Genomic DNA, 5,000 nt, shown 5'->3' with positions numbered 1-5,000 from the left:
GTTGACCTGGGGAGCGAAAATCCCCATAGGCATACGTGGGGTTGACCTGGTGCCCGCCCCCCCCACGGAAGTCCGTATGAGGTTTTTGAAACGGGCCTTGCCCGGGCCTTCGATCCAGGAGGGCGGACACTTTCGGCGGTTCGTCCCGGTGGCTGGGCCGGGTGCCGCATCTACAATATAGCCAAGAAACGTTCGCGGAGATTTTCGAGAACACGTTTTTAAGGACCCTCAATGCCCATGTTCGGTTCCAGAAAGCCGGTCAGAGGGATCTTCGGGGCAGAACCCTGCCGTGCTGAGGGGCCAAACCCGAGTTTGGAGCCAGGTCAACGGGGAAAACCGGAAAAGGGCCGGAGAAGGCGGTCAGGCCGGGCGAGAGTTCCAGGAGCTCGGCCACAATTCCGATCTCGTCCCGGTCAAGGGCTCCGTGGAAGGGCAGCCCGGGGGGCGGGTCCAAGGGCCCCGGCAGGGACCCGGGCCTCCGGGGTCGGAGCCGAGGCACCCCGCCGAGGGGTGGTCGTCCCGGGCCAAGGCGGCGGGAGCCCGGGCAGGACTCCGCGGGGCAGGCCGGGCGGGAGTTCCAGGAGCCCGGCCGCGATTCCGACTTCTCCCCGGTGCCCTGCCCGGAGGCCGGGCAGGTCCGGGGGCCTTCGGCGCGGGCGGCGGGATGCTCCCGCGGGGGAGACGAGCCGTGCTGGGCCCCGGGAGGGAGGCCCGGGGTCGACCTGGCGCCGGGGCTCCGGCCCTGGAAGTCCCGATGAGGTTTTTCAAACGGGCCGTGCCCGGGCCTTCGCTCCAGGAGGGCGGACACTTTCGGCGGTTGCCCCCGGTGGCTGGGCCGGGTGCCGCATCTACAATATTGCCAGGAAAGGTCCGCGGAGATTTTCGGGGACACGCTTTTCGGGACCCTAGTTGCCCATCTTGGGTTCCAGGAGGTCGGGCAGGGGTACCTCCGGGACCGGACCGTGCTGCAGGAGGGGGTCAACCCCGGGTTTGGCTCCATGTCGACTGGAGCTCCGGCCCAGGGGCGGGCCGGGCGAGAGTTCCAGGAACCCGGCCGCGATTCCGGCTTCTCCCCGGTGCCCTGCCCGGAGGCCGGGCAGGTCCGGGGGCCTTCGGCGCGGGCGGCGGGCTGCTCCCGCGGGGGAGACGAGCCTCTCTGGGGCCCGGGAGGTTGGCCCTGGGTCGACCTGGCGCCGGGGCTCGGGCTCCGGAAGTCCGTATGAGGTTTTTCAAACGGGCCGTGCCCGGGCCTTCGCTCCAGGAGGGCGGACACTTTCGGCGGTTCGTCCCGGTGGCTGGGCCGGGTGCCGCATCTACAATATTGCCGAGAAAGGTCCGCGGAGATTTTCGGGGACACGGTTTCCGGGACCCTAGATGCCCATCTTGGGTTCCAGGAGCTCGGACGGAGGAACCTCCGGGGCCGGACCGTGCTGCAGGAGGGGTTCAACCGCGAGTTTGGCTCCATGTCGACTGGAGCTCCGGCCCAGGGGCGGGCCGAGCGGCTTGGCCGGGCGAGAGTTCCAGGAGCCCGGCCGCGATTCCGGCTTCTCCCCGGTGCCCTGCCCGGAGGCCGGGCGGGTCCGGGGGCCTTCGGCGCGGGCAGCGGGCTGCTCCCGCGGGGGAGACGAGCCGCCCTAACGCCCGGGAGGGAGGCCCGGGGTCGACCTGGCTCCCGAGCTCCGGCCCTGGAAGTCCGTATGAGGATTTTCAAACGGGCCGTGCCCGGGCCTTCGCTCCAGGAGGCCGGACACTTTCGGCGGTTGCTCCCGGCGGCTGGGCCGGGTGCCGCATCTACAATATTGCCAGGAAAGGTCCGCGGAGATTTTCGGGGACACGGGTTTCGGGACCCTAGATGCCCATCTTGGGTTCCAGGAGCTCGGACGGAGGAACCTCCGGGGCCGGACCGTGCTGCAGGAGAGGTTCAACCGCGAGTTTGGCTCCATGTCGACTGGAGCTCCGGCCCAGGGGCGGGCCGAGCGGCTTGGCCGGGCGAGAGTTCCAGGAGCCCGGCCGCGATTCCGGCTTCTCCCCGGTGCCCTGCCCGGAGGCCGGGCAGGTCCGGGGGCCTTCGGCGAGGGCGGCGGGCTGCTCCCGCGGGGGAGACGAGCCGTGCTGGGCCCCGGGAGGGAGGCCCGCGGTCGACCTGGCGCCGGGGCTCCGGCCCTGGAAGTCCGTATGAGGTTTTTCAAACGGGCCTTGCCCGGGCCTTCGCTCCAGGAGGCCGGACACTTTCGGCGGTTCGTCCCGGTGGCTGGGCCGGGTGCCGCATCTGCAATATTGCCAGGAAAGGTTCGCGGAGATTTTCGAGGACACGGGTTTCGGGACCCTAGATGCCCATCTTGGGTTCCAGGAGCTCGGACGGAGGAACCTCCGGGGCCGGACCGTGCTGCAGGCGAGGGTCAACCCCGAGTTTGGCTCCATGTCGACTGGCGCTCCGGCCCGGGGGGCGGGCCGGGCGGGCAGGCCGGGCGAGAGTTCCAGGAACCCGGCCGCGATTCCGGCTTCGACCCGGTCGACTGCACGGCGGGCGTGCAGGCCGGGGGGCGACTCGCAGGGGCCCTTCCAGGCTGCGGGGCCCAGCGGTTGGAGCCCGGCTACCCCGGCGAGGGGCGGAAGAACCTGCACGGCGCGGCGGGAGAACCCGGCATGCTTCCGCGGGGCAGGCCGGGCAGGAGTTCCAGGAGCCCGGCCACGATTCCTACTTCTCCCCGGTGCCCTGCCCGGAGGCCGGGCGGGCCCGGGGGCCTTCGGCGCGGGCGGCGGGCGGCTTCCGCGGCGGAGACGAGCCTCTCTGGGGCCCGGGAGGTCGGCCCTGGGTCGACCTGGCGCCGGGGCTCGGGCTCCGGAAGTCCGTATGAGGTTTTTGAAACGGGCCTTGCCCGGGCCTTCGCTCCAGGAGGGCGGACACTTTCGGCGGTTGCCCCCGGTGGCTGGGCCGGGTGCCGCATCTACAATATTGCCAGGAAAGGTTCGCGGAGATTTTCGGGGACACGGATTTCGGGACCCTGGATGCCCATCTTGGGTTCCAGGAGGTCGGACGGAGGAACCTCCGGGGCCGGACCGTGCTGCAGGAGGGGGTCAAAACCGAGTTTGGCTCCATGTCGACTGGCGCCCCGGCCCGGGGGGCGGGCCGGGCGGGCAGGCCGGGCGAGAGTTCCAGGAACCCGGCCGCGATTCCGGCTTCGACCCGGTCGACTGCACGGCGGGCGTGCAGGCCGGCGGCGACTCGCAGGGCCCCTTCCACGCTGCGGGGCCCAGCGGTTGGAGCCCGGCTACCCCGGCGAGGGGCGGAAGAACCTGCACGGCGCGGCGGGAGAACCCGGCATGCTTCCGCGGGGCAGGCCGGGCAGGAGTTCCAGGAGCCCGGCCACGATTCCTACTTCTCCCCGGTGCCCTGCCCGGAGGCCGGGCGGGCCCGGGGGCCTTCGCCGCGGGCGGCGGGCGGCTTCCGCGGCGGAGACGAGCCTCTCTGGGGCCCGGGAGGTCGGCCCTGGGTCGACCTGGCGCCGGGGCTCGGGCTCCGGAAGTCCGTATGAGGTTTTTGAAACGGGCCTTGCCCGGGCCTTCGCTCCAGGAGGGCGGACACTTTCGGCGGTTGCCCCCGGTGGCTGGGCCGGGTGCCGCATCTACAATATTGCCAGGAAAGGTTCGCGGAGATTTTCGGGGACACGGATTTCGGGACCCTAGATGCCCATCTTGGGTTCCAGGAGGTCGGACGGAGGAACCTCCGGGGCCGGACCGTGCTGCAGGAGGGGGTCAAAACCGAGTTTGGCTCCAAGTCGACTGGAGCCCCGGCCCGGGGGGCGGGCCGGGCGGGCAGGCCGGGCGAGAGTTCCAGGAACCCGGCCGCGATTCCGGCTTCGACCCGGTCGACTGCACGGCGGGCGTGCAGGCCGGGGGGCGACTCGCAGGGGCCCTTCCAGGCTGCGGGGCCCAGCGGTTGGAGCCCGGCTACCCCGGCGAGGGGCGGAAGAACCTGCACGGCGCGGCGGGAGAACCCGGCATGCTTCCGCGTGGCAGGCCGGGCAGGAGTTCCAGGAGCCCGGCCACGATTCCTACTTCTCCCCGGTGCCCTGCCCGGAGGCCGGGCGGGCCCGGGGGCCTTCGGCGCGGGCGGCGGGCGGCTTCCGCGGCGGAGACGAGCCTCTCTGGGGCCCGGGAGGTCGGCCCTGGGTCGACCTGGCGCCGGGGCTCGGGCTCCGGAAGTCCGTATGAGGTTTTTGAAACGGGCCTTGCCCGGGCCTTCGCTCCAGGAGGGCGGACACTTTCGGCGGTTGCCCCCGGTGGCTGGGCCGGGTGCCGCATCTACAATATTGCCAGGAAAGGTTCGCGGAGATTTTCGGGGACACGGATTTCGGGACCCTGGATGCCCATCTTGGGTTCCAGGAGGTCGGACGGAGGAACCTCCGGGGCCGGACCGTGCTGCAGGAGGGGGTCAAAACCGAGTTTGGCTCCATGTCGACTGGCGCCCCGGCCCGGGGGGCGGGCCGGGCGGGCAGGCCGGGCGAGAGTTCCAGGAACCCGGCCGCGATTCCGGCTTCGACCCGGTCGACTGCACGGCGGGCGTGCAGGCCGGCGGCGACTCGCAGGGCCCCTTCCACGCTGCGGGGCCCAGCGGTTGGAGCCCGGCTACCCCGGCGAGGGGCGGAAGAACCTGCACGGCGCGGCGGGAGAACCCGGCATGCTTCCGCGTGGCAGGCCGGGCAGGAGTTCCAGGAGCCCGGCCACGATTCCTACTTCTCCCCGGTGCCCTGCCCGGAGGCCGGGCGGGCCCGGGGGCCTTCGGCGCGGGCGGCGGGCGGCTTCCGCGGCGGAGACGAGCCTCTCTGGGGCCCGGGAGGTCGGCCCTGGGTCGACCTGGCGCCGGGGCTCGGGCTCCGGAAGTCCGTATGAGGTTTTTGAAACGGGCCTTGCCCGGGCCTTCGCTCCAGGAGGGCGGACACTTTCGGCGGTTGCCCCCGGTGGCTGGGCCGGGTGCCGCATCTACAATATTGCCAGGA

This window comes from Alligator mississippiensis, unplaced genomic scaffold (assembly GCF_030867095.1).
Source record: "Alligator mississippiensis isolate rAllMis1 unplaced genomic scaffold, rAllMis1 scaffold_55, whole genome shotgun sequence".
Taxonomy (NCBI): Eukaryota; Metazoa; Chordata; order Crocodylia; family Alligatoridae; genus Alligator; species Alligator mississippiensis.
This window is presented reverse-complemented; position numbering follows the sequence as displayed.